The 14,159-nt window shown below is 35.9% G+C and overlaps 1 protein-coding gene across 2 annotated transcripts in view; it reads left to right on the top strand.

Moving 5' to 3' along the window:
• Window positions 1-14,159, top strand: part of TENM4 (teneurin transmembrane protein 4) — a 1,639,674-nt gene that overhangs the window by 895,252 nt on the left and 730,263 nt on the right. For both annotated transcript variants that reach the window (XM_072032862.1, XM_072032864.1), the window contains exon 6: window positions 2,971-3,058. The gene's annotated coding sequence lies outside the window, so the exon portion shown is untranslated. The remainder of the gene's footprint in view (window positions 1-2,970; window positions 3,059-14,159) is intronic.

A 14,159-nucleotide genomic window follows, 5' to 3' on the forward strand; every position in this document is an offset into this window, starting at 1 on the left:
TCCCAAAGTTCTGAAAAACATGTTTTCGACATATATTTATCTCAAATAATATCCCAGCTACTTCAAGACTGGTCCAACTATTAAATAAAGTCACCAATGAAAGACCTAAAGGACAAAAACTGTATTCAGAAGTTGATTCTCTTGAATAAAGCTGTAAGACTGGTGAGAAAAGTACACTATAAAGAACTAGAAAGCCTTCAAAACACAGTGGAAATACTAACAAGGTTTATTTACCATAAATGAAGGATGTTAAAGATGGCATGTCAAAGTACAGTAGCTGCTAGTTGTACATTGCCTGGGCAATCCAGTTATGCATTTCAGGTAAATAAAACAAATGGTATCTTGTAATGCTCATGACATGTTAGACACTTAATTCTGCACTGCAAAATTGCCTGACTTTCTAAATATGAAATACAGCTATGTAAATTAGATTCTGCATATAGTATTTACACTTTTTGGTACAACTGGAGAAAATAAATAAATAAATAAATAAATAAATAGATAAAATGGACTGCAATTTGTCTTCAATTTAAAAGGTAGAATAAATAAATAATAATTAAAAATAATAAAAAATAAAAATAATTAAAAAGACACCTATTCCAGACATGCTTACATTTCTATGGGTATGTTCTGCAACAGTAGAGACCAGCCTCTTATTTCACTCAATATTCAGATAACTTGCTATTCTTCATAGCCTGCTTAGCATTTAGATCTTTGTTTAATCTCTTCCTTTCTCACCAGAAAGATTAAAGGCTTTCAATTAAGTCATTTTGGGTTGCTGAAATTTGTGTTTGTTTTGATTAATTTCAGGAAATACAGAGACAGGTCAGTTAGCTCAGTTGCCTCAGCAAAGCTTCAGATGTTCTAATGTACAGGATGAGGTAGATCCTTAACATTTTATTTCATTCCATAATGCCTGTCACAGACTGCCTGATGAAAGCATTTCTTAAAATGACCTATATTATTCTTTCGGGTTTGTGCCTGATGCAGACCTTACCCTACTGTCTCAGGAGGGCTATCTTCATTCACTTGCAATACCTTGTCCTGTCTTCTTTTTATCCCCTTTTTTTTTCTCCTCCACTTAAAGCTGACTGCTGTTTTTCCTTTCCTTGTGAAGTCTTTTCTGGCTTGAACACAGATGAAAATTCAGCCTGTACCATTGCAGGGAGTTGTCCCCACCACTCATGGCTATAACTCTTTTTCCTCCACTATTTTTTTGTCTTCCTCATTCTCACCTGTGTACTATGCTGCATCAAGCTCTTAGAGCTTAAATGAGGCAGACTTGTTTTATGCAAGGATTGTGAAGCTTTTTGCAAATTTTCATTGGACTTTTGAAGTGTCTGTTGTGTTTGCAGTACCAAGGAATCAAAGCATTATGTGAAAAGTTTTGGACTTCATGTCTCCCTGGCCAGATTTCTGCTTTCTACTTCTCCGTGAATGGAGTACTACAACAGCTGCAATGGCTCTTCAATTTTGTTCCGGAAAGAGATGGAGGAAAAAATATATATATACTTCTCTTCCTAACTACTGACTGGATGCTACTGTGGCTTAGATCTGCCAATGGTGATGATCTAAGGCAGGGCTGGTATACTATCTCTAATTTATTTTGGCCATCTGCTTTTCCTGCTTCTAATTGGTGCATGTTAGGCACGAGAATATTCTTAAAGAGCGTTTAGGCTGAGGATGTTCCTGGATTCACTAAAAGCAGATTGAAATGGAATATTTTTTCTTCGATGGTAAGACCGGGCTGTATCTCAGCAACCATCTCATATTTGGCAAGATTAGTCCTTTTGCGGAAAGTGGTTACATGTGCTGTGGTTGTCATTGGTATGAAGGCTGCATTAGTAAAAGTGAAAGAAGATCTGAACACATTTTTAGCAGGTTCTGCACACTTGGAAAATATTTATGTTGTACCCTGAATATAGTGCAGTTTGTTTGTAAATGTTGAGCTTTATGTGTCCTACTAAGTTGTAAGATTTGAAATGTGTCTAAATAGGGGTCTTGAACAGGGGTTTTTGTACTTGGTTTCCTTGGTCTGAAACAGCAGTCTTAAGGTTGCTCCATTTACTTCTCCTGTCATCTTAAAGCAGCCCTTGAGAAAGGTGTCTGAAGTCTGATTTACAGTGTTTTCCTGATCCTAAACCCATGTGTTTGCTCAGTGAGAGGTATTTGCATTAAAGCCTGAACTCTCAGCAAAGGGCAGAATTTCACAACCATGGAGGAGTCCTAAGCCACTGTCACACAGCAGATTGTAGGAATGGAGGACAGCTAAGAATAGTTGAAATAAAAATGGACAACGTAGTTCTTTTTAGTTGTTTGTTTTTTGTTTTTTTTTAATTATTATTTTTTATTTTTATTTCCTGCACACTTTCTGGATGCGATTCAGGTTGTCTAATATTTGGCAGTCCAGTCTGAAATGATAATCTAAACAGCCTGTGTGCAAAGAGAGGGACATCCCCACACGTGACATTATTTGCTCTCAGAGGTTCTTCATTTTCTCTACCAGCTTCAGAGAGAGTCTCAATAACACATTTAGACTAAGCTTTAAGGAGATAAAGCAGAGCAAGACAAATTCCACTTTTTTTTTTTTTTTTTTTTAATTTTAAATCAGTTTGAGTTTTCTACTGAGATCGACACTGGATTTTCAAGCAACACCAGAAAAATCTCTGCATTCAGATAGATGGACACAACACAGGTTTTATGCATTTTACATTGTGAACATGCTATAGTATAGATTACAAACCTTTTTTGACAAAGCAAAACACACCCACCTGCCAGTAATTTCCTGTTATTTTCACATGACATTTTCTCTAACATTTTTCTTAGTTAAAATGCCCTATAATAATAGATACACTCTTCTAGTAGACATGGTATGAAAGTTTTATAACATATAGTCTTATTAAGACTGCACTTCTTATTTACAATATTCATCAAAGAATTATGGTTTGCTTTGTCTTTATCATTTTATAGGACCCTGGTAATAGTATATGGATTGTGTTGGAGATAAAGGATCGTACAAATATTGGATGAAATATCTCCTTAGCAAACAGTCCTGTTGGTAAGCAGTTTGTATATGTTTTCTTCTCTTTTGCAATATTTAATGGTGTGCAAAGACAAGGTTATATCATGTTCAAACAGATGTTTACTAAATACAAAAAATATTTAAAATGTCTAGAGTTTTCTCTCCCCTTCTGAAATAACTTCAGAACCTCCAGATTAACTTTCCACTCTTGAGAGAAAAATGTTCAGTTTGTGTTTTGTGTCACTGTATATTACAATGTTTTGTAGGCAGATACAGAGATGCTCCCTCTTAAGAAATGTGAGAAGTTCAATTTGATAGAAAGATTGAGGGCTATTTTTTTTTCCCCCCCCAGTGTTCTGGCTGTACACATTGTAAGCATTGTGGTTTTGGTTCATTATTGATACTAAAGAATGTTTGTGGTGCTATAAACATCCGTGCAGTTTTTATTCATAGCTGATTAATGTCTGTCAGATATTAAGATATTAGAAGTATCGAGAAAACCACACGACATTTAGAGGAATAGTTATAAGGTCAGAAGCCAGGAACACCTGCGCTCTAGTCCTAAAACTACATCTGGTTTATTGCATGACCTTGAGTGAGTCATTTCTGAAGAGGGGGAACTGCGTTTCTGTGAGGGGATGCAGTAATGTATGAACTGAATTGCTCTTCTATATATAATTGGAGAGCTCATTAGGTAGCTGTTAAGAATGACTAAAACCCATTAAGCCTGATAAGACTTATTTCTTCAAAAAAAATCAACAAAAATGAAATAATTTAAAACATGACTTTATTTTTTTAATACAGTTACTTTAACTCTTTAATTTCCCATATTGTCTTCACTGCTACGTCTTTCGATTGTGTTTAAAACCTGTTCTTCAGACGCTGTTATGGATTTTATACCTGGCAATGAGAGAAAGCTTTATGAATTTAAAGTGGAGAAACCCAGCTCAGCAGATTTGACTTGCCATATTGCTGTATATGGTGATACACACTCTAAAAACTGATGAGGAATAAAGGACGTTTTCCTTGATAGTATCCACAGTGATTGAAATGCTTGTCACTCAGACTCATCATTAACTAAAAACAAATGGGTCTTCTTTGTTATGTCTTTTATGGGGAAGAGAAAAGACTCCCGGGAAAAGTATTGGCTCAATAATTTCACATACTGCATGGATCCGTACTGGAAGGAAGGGATAAAAATCTTTACTTGGTGGAAGGGGGGTTATTTCCACATGTAGTATTAAAAACTCAACTGGACACGTTGCACAGGAAACTCAACCAGTTAGAACTCTTTGAGTAGTGGTTGGAGAAGAAGTCAAGAGATGCCTTCCAATTTAACTTATTCTATGGGTTTGTGAGTCTGTGTAGTTAGGCGATATAAATATGATAACCAGGAAACTGTTATATGATTTATATACAGCAACATTCTTTACTTATCAAGAGAAATTATGCAATTTAATAACCAATGGAGGAGACCAACTGAATTCTATAAATTCTGAAGGTAGAAGGGGAGCCAGACGAAAAGGGAGAATGATTCCTTTAGTAAGGTTAGGATCCAGCTGTGTGAGATAATTAGGTATCTAATGCCATAGGTGTGCATATAATTTATCCTGTGGTTTCCAGATTTTCTTTTAAACTCTTTTGTTTCAGAGTATGACTTTCTCTTAGAAGTCTGTGTGATCAGTAACTGCTTTGATCACTGGAGGGCACAGATTTTTACATGCTGGGCACAACTTAAGCTCACTTGGGGAATCATGACTGATTTTACTGAGAGAACTCAGTGTCCAGTCTCCCTGGTATGGGACTATATAAAACCACAAAATGAATATGAGTGAAGAATGCTATGTAGCTGTAATAATGGGCAAATGACATTTTGCAGTGTAAATAAGGACACTACCTACAAATTGTGAAATAACCATTCTGCTCTGCTTGATATCGATACAGCTTCAGGGAGGGCCCACCTTAAAGCATTTGAGGAAGCTATGAACTTGCTGTATGTAGACCTGAGGAGAAACAAGGGCGAGCCATGAAAGCATGCTGAGTTAGACAAAAGAAATGTGAAAGTGTTTGAGATGGTTTATGACGAAGGGAGCTTGATGAGCTTGATGTATATGATAGGCCGCTGCAAAAAAGAAGCAGATGATGGTTTCTTCTCTGTGTTGTGTTCATAATGGAGAAAGCAAGAGACAGGGATTTAAACTGAAGCTGATTTAAGTCAGGTAGCAGCAGATAGCTTGAACAAGTTTCAGAAACTAAAAGATGGAATAAAATGCTTCAATTTGTTGTGGAGATGGTTCCGGGGGAGCTTTCAGAAAAGGCTTAAGAAACATTTTTCAAATGGAACTTGTCTTCCTTGGGGTAAAGGTTTGAATTAAGACATATCCTGGGGTCTCTCCCAATCCTGCTTTCCTCTAATTGTCTGCTCCAAGATCTGGAGCATCAATTATCACATGCAAAGTTACATTTGTTAAAGGAAATTGTTGTGCAGAAATGTGTGTGTGGCAGGGGGAGGTGGGGGAAGCTGTTGGTAAATGCACCTCTTTAATGTACATTACAATGAGTAATCAATGTAAGTTGCGCCAGGTGAAATCTGTATTGTCTAAATAATGACTAAACTGTATCAACTTGTTTTCAGTGAAAGCTGAATCCCTGATAAGGTTCATTCATTTGCAATCATAAAGATTTCTCAAAATGAACTCTCAGTGTGCTGAAAATACAAAGACAATCTTGTTACCGTGTTCACTTTAAAATGGAGCTGCTTAAGGACCCTATCTGAAGACAACAGCCCAATATATATACACTATCAGACTTGACATATTTACTGATGTAGGATGTAAATTGATGCTTTAGTAGCAAACCATTGCTCTTTTGGGGATCTGATGATTTCTGAACATCCCACAGTAAAGCTACACTAAACATACAGGGCAACTGTACTATGTATGTTGGCATAAAATAGTTTGGGATATACAAGAAATTAGCATTGTGGCTGGAAACAAAATTATTATTAACTCAGTAAATCAATTACAAGAAGTAACAGCTCTGCTTCCAAACACTAGGAATCACAATCTCTTTAGCAGTTAATCACATTGTTTATATACTTTGCTGTTAGGTGTATGAAATGACAGATGACATGTTTCTCTGTATATCTTTATTGTATAGAAATATAAGTAGTTATAATAGTCCTTTTCTGTGCTACTAGCAAAATATGAAATCTCTGAAAAGGGCTCTTTAGAACTGAGCTCCAACTTTCCATTTTTGTGTTCTTTATCTGTACTTCACCAGCTTGAATGATGCCAATTAGAGCGTCTGCTGTACAGTCACCTTTTAATTTTCTGCTTCTCATGCTTTACATATTCACAAATTTGGGTGTTGACTGTTCTGCTGGATTGCTTGAATAATAATAATAAAATCATTTTAAGATATTTTTTTTTCTGTGACATTTTTGGCCTTAATGCCCTTGATGCTCATCCAGCACAGGTGCTCTACTATGTAATTACTGGAAGCAGCTTGAAATAAAACTCTGAAATAGGACTGGTAACCTTGAAAATATTACCATTGCATTAGGCAACAGCAGTTACAAAATTGCAGTAAAACTGCTTATATATCATGTTCTAGTATTTCATTGTCTGTTGACTGAAACTGTGGCAGAAGCAGTACTGACAGCAAAAAATAAAAATTCAAATATCCTTTCATAAAACATTTTCTTGAGTTGCAAATGGTTGGAGAGTGGAGTAGAAAGCAGAGATTCAGTCTGCAGAAATCACAGTCAGCCACACCTGAAAGCCTTTCAAGATTGAATCCATTGATCAAAAATATTTTCAGCACGCTCCCATTTCCTCACAGGTTAAACAATAATAAATATTGAACAGTACAACTCCGACTGCAGCTGGAGCATTTTCAATAAATAAAGAATTAAATACAACCCAGGACGGAGGCAGAGAGCTTTCACCTATACTTGAGTACTACAAGCTGGTTCCTATTTTACAGCAGACCCCAGGTCTAGGGAAAGTGATTAATCCTGTTTTTGCTGGTGTGAAAGGTATGGTTTCCCCCTGGAAATGTTTAAAAATGCAGTTTCACTTCAAAAAAAGTTACATTAATCATTGTTGCTCTTTTCCTGACATGGCTTTATGGAACTTTGCTACCTAGTGATAAACGGTCTCTATTTCCACCCTAGAACTACCTGTAAAGGTGTATTTTATATATGGAAATTTGCTTGGAATCTGACTTTTCACAGTTGCCTTGCAGTACTTTTGCATTTGTTTAGATAAAGCTAGGCAGTTCATTCTGGTTTTGGTTTAGCACTGATTTTGCTAACCAGTGAAGTGTTCTGCTTGCTGTGTATCTGTGCCAAGTGCAAGGTGATAAAGTTGTGCTTGTTCAATTGGGGATAGTGGGAAAGAGAGGAGATACCAATCAATGCTTCATGTCCCTGTGGAATATTTCAGTGCCAACATGAATCTAAATTTTCTTCAGGTAGACATAAAGAGTGGATAGTATCAATGCTGGGTTCAAAACTGAGCAGCAATATGGTTTCACCCATTTTTCAATGAAACATTTCTTGTCCTTTCTGCCTTTTACTAGCTTCATGTTTAATCACAGAAATCCAACTCACAAAAGAATATTAATTCAACTTGGAGCAAATTGAACATTTTTTTTTTTAATATTTCTGTGTTTTTGTTGTTATCGTTTTCCCAAATGATAGTGAATTTAATACTAGGTTCATTCTTTTAAAGGTGTCTTTGGGTCTTCTTGAAAAGCAGTAATTCCTTCAGCTCAAAGCAATACTATGATTAACCAAACACTTTCCAACACGCTGTAGGTATAGTAATAGTCTGTTATATTCCTTGCTCTCTTAAAAAGAAAATTTGTAATTTTTTTGCCAGAGGTACAAGAAATATGTTTGATCCCTTTAAAGAATTTAAGTTAAATAACCCAGTTTTAGGTCACTGTCTATTGAACATTTTGCCCATTGTAATCCTATAAGAGGAAAAGGCAGCCAAAGGAGAAGTGATTGCATTGCACAGTGGTTAACACCCCTGTACATGCTTAGAAGAAACTATTAGACTGCTCAGGATTCACATAAGGCAGTGCTGATTCAAGTACCAGCTTCCTATGCTGCATATTCTGCAGCTTGGGAACCTGAGAAGTAATAGATTTTATACAATACACACTCTTTCCAAAACACATCCTGAAGATTTTTTGTCTTGATTGTGGGGGGGAAAAAAAAATCTCTTTAATACACCTGGGAAAAAGCATATGTACTAAGGTAGTGGGCTTAACAGAAAGAGAAGAATGTACAGAAAAGAATGAAACTGAAATGAGTTAGTGGTAGGCTATTTTCCTGTGTTATTTCAGAACTACTCAGAAGATTTTAGTTAGTTCATAAGTAAGAATGGTTCAATCTCACAGGACATCTGTTTCTGAAATTAAAAAGCCAACAACTGCAGGATTCCACAGTGTTAGCAATCTTCACTTAATAGAGATCCATGATTCAAAGAGATATGTGACTTAAAATCTACTAGGGAGAGTGAAGCAATTAATAGTTGGAACTTTTTATAGCACCTTTTATCCAAGGATCTCAAAACACTTTACTGGCTTTAATTAGGCCTCACTCCATGCAATATCCTACTGGAATATAGATATTTTTTTCTTCTTTCCAGTGTAGAACAACTTGAGACACAGAGGTTAAATGACTTGACAATGATCATGTAAAAGCAAATAGCAATGATAGGAATAAATCCCAAACCTCTTGCCTTCCAGTCCCTTGTTCTAGCCGCTAGCCAAGTTTCTTTCCTCTACATTAAACTCAAAGATTTTTCTTATCTGTCCTGTAACTTGTGTGAGTATGATTAAGCAATTAGAAAGACTTTCATCTTCTCTGGAAAGAAAAAAATAAAGTTGAAACAAATCAGTAACAAAAATGCTTTCTGCTCTCAAGTAGAGAAGAATTGTTCCAATTTACTGCAGTGAGAGCTATGAAAAATATGGAAGAGCAAACTCTAGAGGTAAACATACTGACTTTGGAGATAGTGAATAAGGATTTGTGTTTCTGCCTACTGGGAAGAATAGTTTTTTTCATTGATAGTATGAAATGATGCCTGCAGCACACTCAAGAATTCAGCCTCACGAAAGGAAGAGAAAAAAAAAAAAAAAAAGTTTAAGGCTGGGAGGGAGATGGTCTCCTGGGAAAAGACAATAGGGATTCATGTCATCGAGGTACCTCCCTGAAGCTGACAGGTGTTACATGGGAAAAACAGGCAATCTCATGAAAACTCTGAAATGTTAAAGTCCTTGGCAAAAAGTAGGGGAAAAGGAAGTAAAGATGATTAAATTAACAGATGATAGAGGTAATTCCGTTGTTGTGTCTGTAATAGATATTTGACTGAGGATATTAGGTCAGATTACATGATTTGTTTCTTGTAGTTTGTTTCTTGTAGTTAAAGGTACATTTTCAAAATGATAAGAAGAGGGAAATACACAAAAGAACTAGGTTAACACTAGTAGCCTGAATAAAACTGAGTTACTTCCATGTCTCAGTAACCTGATTTCAAAAAGCATAAAGTTTTGTTTTGTTTGTAGAACCGTTTGCTCGTCAGATGCTGATAGTGATTATTGACAAGAAAGACCCCAGTTCAGAACTTACATGGAGAAAACTTTGTTCATGAAAACTTGATTCATTGGACTTACTTAATATGTTCCTATATTTTTTACGTCAAAGCATGGAAACCCAAATTCATTTTTTTTTCTCCCCATAATTGATTCCCAATAGTTTCTCCATAGTGACCCACAGTGAATACAAGGGCTGCCCAACCACTGCAAAAGTTTTCTACAACGTTTCAGCACCACGAGAACAGAAATTGTGTAAAAAGGTATCATGAAAATCCCAGACACTGGCTTTATGGGGAGAAATACTCACTAAAATAACAAGATTAGAATAAATATTGAAATGCTTGCATAGACTGAAGTTTTCACCATCAAAGTGACCCTGAGCACTGTTATATAGTCAGTGTGTAACAGCGCTACCCAGGCAAAACAAGCCTGCACATTCTCATTTCAGAGGTGATGCTAAGAATTAATTCACAAGAGCTTGCTACCAAAAGTTACTTGCCAAATGTTCATTGGGAATAAGCTGAAATACCAAAGATACAGATTAGGAAATTAGAAACTACTTGCGTTCCACTTAGGCACAGAAAAAGATGGCAAAGAAGTGATTTCACTGTTCACACTTCACAAAATCTGCTGAACAAGACTTGACTTTTAAATAAATAACCAGTCTTTGCAGTTCTCATCATGGATTCTAAAAAGGCAGATGCAGCCATCGCAAATGATTTTGCTCGCTGTTACATTTGTCAAAAGCTGTCAGAATGTAGTAAAAAGGTGTTTATACAGAGTAATATGCTGCTTGAACTCCTGTATGTCTCCTGACTGAGACTTTATAGACTGAGATTTTAGATCGCTGATTTATAAGAACAAAAGATATCCAAACAGGCCTGTTATTTTCTAGCTTTACCAATTTCTATATGATGCCCTTTTACACATATCCATGTCTTCAATTACAGCTAACATTCAAGGACTGGAAAAGGAATATGATCAGATAGAAAACAAACAGTCTGCTTCACATAGTTCACATGAAATATGGTTGTATAGTTAGATAGTAGGAATGGTATACAAGATAATCGTTATTTTTATCCACAAGTTTGCATGACTTTAAGCATGACTAAAAGAACTCTCTTCAAAAAAAAAAAAAAATTTTATCCAGACAGTCAAGGTTTTGGAGAGAGATTTTGACATGTGTTAAGGCAAGTATCTATAAGAGGTTGTCAAATAATTGTGTATTCATGCTGTCTTCTACACTTTCTCTCTCATCCACTCATCTAGCTTACCTGACCTCCACTGAAATAAATAAATAAATAAATAAATAAATAAATAAATAAATAAATAAATAGGAAGTGAACATTACAGAAGTCAGCATATTACAGAATTTCCATATGTAACAGAAATTATTATATTTACGTGGCAAATGGATAAGAAAGACACATCCTACAGGTACATGGTTTGGTCCAGCTGCTGCTGATGAATGCTATAATCAGCATAGTAATACAAATTTTATTTACTGTCATTTTTTACAACTATCATAAACTGCAAGTTATTTAAGAAATCCATAAGCTACTGGCAGGCAAATATGAAAAAAAGGAAGTTGCCAGGAAGAAAGAGAGCGCTCACTATTATATTTGGCCAGCTGGTCTAGCTACATTCATAAACATGTTAAATAAGGAATGAGCTAGTGAGAGAAAATGATACCTTCAAGACCATATGTGAACCCATCTTATTTAATGTAAAGAGTATTAAAGATGTACCAGTGCTTGGAAACTAGTCTTTCTTCTGTTTTATGGGATGAATTATAAAAATTAATTAATTAATTAATTAAAAGTAATAAATGAAGATTTAAATATATATATACTAGAAAATGAACATGCTAACATAGAATTTTCAAAACTTGGAGCATAAGGAGAAAATTACATTTGTTTTTTGATAGACTCTAAAGCCACTACTTGTTTCTCCTAATTTTTCTGAGATATCTTTGTCCATGTTGCAGGGGCAGAAATGTCTCAATAATCACTGAACTGCAAATTGCTAGAGATTAGGAATTTACTGGGGGAAGAGCTGAAAATATTATGGATCTGCTCTACTTTTATATGTCTACTATAATATATAACAGATACACATTATGCATTGTAGAAATTAAGAAGTTCTTTCTTTGGAAAGTTTCAGCATTTTCTTAATTTCCTGTTGCATTTTAGAACGTTGCCAAAAATGACATTCTCCAAACCTTTCTGTTTATAGATGAATTTCAGCGGAAGAATTATTTTCTACCATTAGTATAGGTCAGAATTCCATAACTAAACTCTGAATTTTACACTTTGAAATTCAAATACCATGTTAGGTATGAAAAATGTAGTGTATCTTCACAAAATTACAAATCTTATTTCATATAAACAATAAACCTTCTGAAACTCTGCAAGTTAATCTCACAAAGCACATCCATGTTTCATATTTTGTCTTCTATCATTGTAATAATGTGGGCCTTTTCAATTTCCCATATAGCTGAAATATACTACTTTGTGTGGTGATTGCATTTGAATAAATTGTTTTAGGGTGGATGGTATTTTTTGCCATTACTCTAGGTGCTTTGACAGAGGATGATGAATAACATTCTTAAGGAAAATTTCATGATGAACGACCTCTTTAGAATTTCTGTTATTTTTCTTATCTTTAGTGGCTGTATTGCTGTTCATAGCCTAACTCCCTGTAGGGATGGGACTTAGATACACAAACTTCTTTCCATATTCTTACCTTTGGACTAAATACGAGTGTAAGGCAAGTGAGTGGGTCAGTGTGATCTGTAGTTTGGAAAGCATGGGGGGCAAGACTGCAAATTATGCTGTAGATGCACCCGATGTAACTGAATGCAAGAACCCACCTTGAAGATGACCTCTAATTAATTTTCTTTTTTATTATTGTTGTTAAATATGAAGGTCCTAATATTCAGCACAGTCCTTTAATTTGGACTGCTCTTGTTTCATTCTAATCAGTCAATTTTGACAAGTTCTAATCTCTTTCAAAGCCTTTCTGAATATCCAAGGAAGTCTGTCACTGGGAAATCACTGGCACTGTATTGTTGTGAAAAGACAACACTCCTAATACCAATTTAAATATGTTCCCCTCCCGTATAGCAGGGCCAAGCAGTTGTTTACATTATTTACCTGTACATTTCCATGTTTTGTAAAATATTGAGATTGAGCTTTGATTTAACATTGGGCAGAAATTCTGTTAAGCGCAATCCACAAAAACATTCAGCTTCCCAGGTCCAACTGAAGTATTTGAAATCCTAGTTCCAGAGAAGGCTGTATAGTACCTTTAATGGAAGAAAATAAATGGTGGATTGTAGACCATACACAGGTGACAGGTCTGGTGGCCTGAAAGCAATTCCAAAGTAAGAAATTAGTAAGTCTCGAGGCTCCTCTAACAGCTGTAGAATTTGGACTGGTCTGTTAGGGATCTACAATTGCTCATGTGCCTGATGAACCTGTGCTTTATATTTCTAGAGCCATTTGCAAATAAATATAAAAATAATGAGATGAAAGTCCTCTGAGGACAGAGACTGTAAGACTCCAATACTTGGACAACATTCAGTGGAGTTTGACACCAAACCTGTGATATTCACATAGGCCTTCTCTGGACAGTAATAAACAGAGGTTCACATTAGTCTCAGTCATAATTTATTAGTGTCTTATTTCCTTGAATATGATAGAAAGATCTGAGGTATGAAATTGCTGCTGTCTGAAGGGAAACATACCACACCACCTATGGTGTGATAATGGTCAAACACATCAGCTGTGTGACTAATTAAAACAGATATGTAACACAGAGACACGTAAATAATAAACTCAACCTAAAATGCTTCTTACAGTACAGGTTGTCTTTGGAAACATCAGCTACAGAAGATAAAGCAGACCCTTTCTGGGGGTTGACTGGAGGTTACAGCATGGTCCTTTTTTGCATGTGTTCACTAAACACATCAGCCCATTTAGCTCTACACAAATCCTCTGTTTATGTGTTCCTTTGAAGCTTCAGTAGTACATTCAGCTCTAAAGTGTTCGAAACGTGCTGAAAGTATAAGGCACTCTTGATAGAAATAAAAGCATGATTAAAGAGGTACTGCAGTGACTGTCAGTCACATTTTGTTAAGTCATTATCCTGTTGCAGACCTCTGTTTAAGAGACCTAACTCCTCAGCAAAATATACAGTTATTGTTGAAAAAAATAGGGTTGTTTTCTCTTCTGACTTTCCTTAGTGTGTGCATGTGTGTGCACAAATATCTATCTGTCTGTCTGTCTCTGCATCTGCTTTTCAGAATCACACACACAGAACTGTAGGGGTTGGAAGGGACCTCAAAAGATCATCGGGTCCAACCCCCCTGCCAAAGCAGGTTCCACAGAGCAGGCTGCCCAGGTAGGGCCTTGAATATCTCCAGAGAAGGACACTCCACAACCTCCCTAGGTAGCCTGTTCCAATGCTCCGTCACCCTCACCATGAAGAAGTTCTTTCGCATGTCAGTGCGGAACTTCCTGTG

The sequence above is a fragment of the Anas platyrhynchos genome, chromosome 1 (genome assembly GCF_047663525.1).
Source record: "Anas platyrhynchos isolate ZD024472 breed Pekin duck chromosome 1, IASCAAS_PekinDuck_T2T, whole genome shotgun sequence".
Taxonomy (NCBI): Eukaryota; Metazoa; Chordata; class Aves; order Anseriformes; family Anatidae; genus Anas; species Anas platyrhynchos.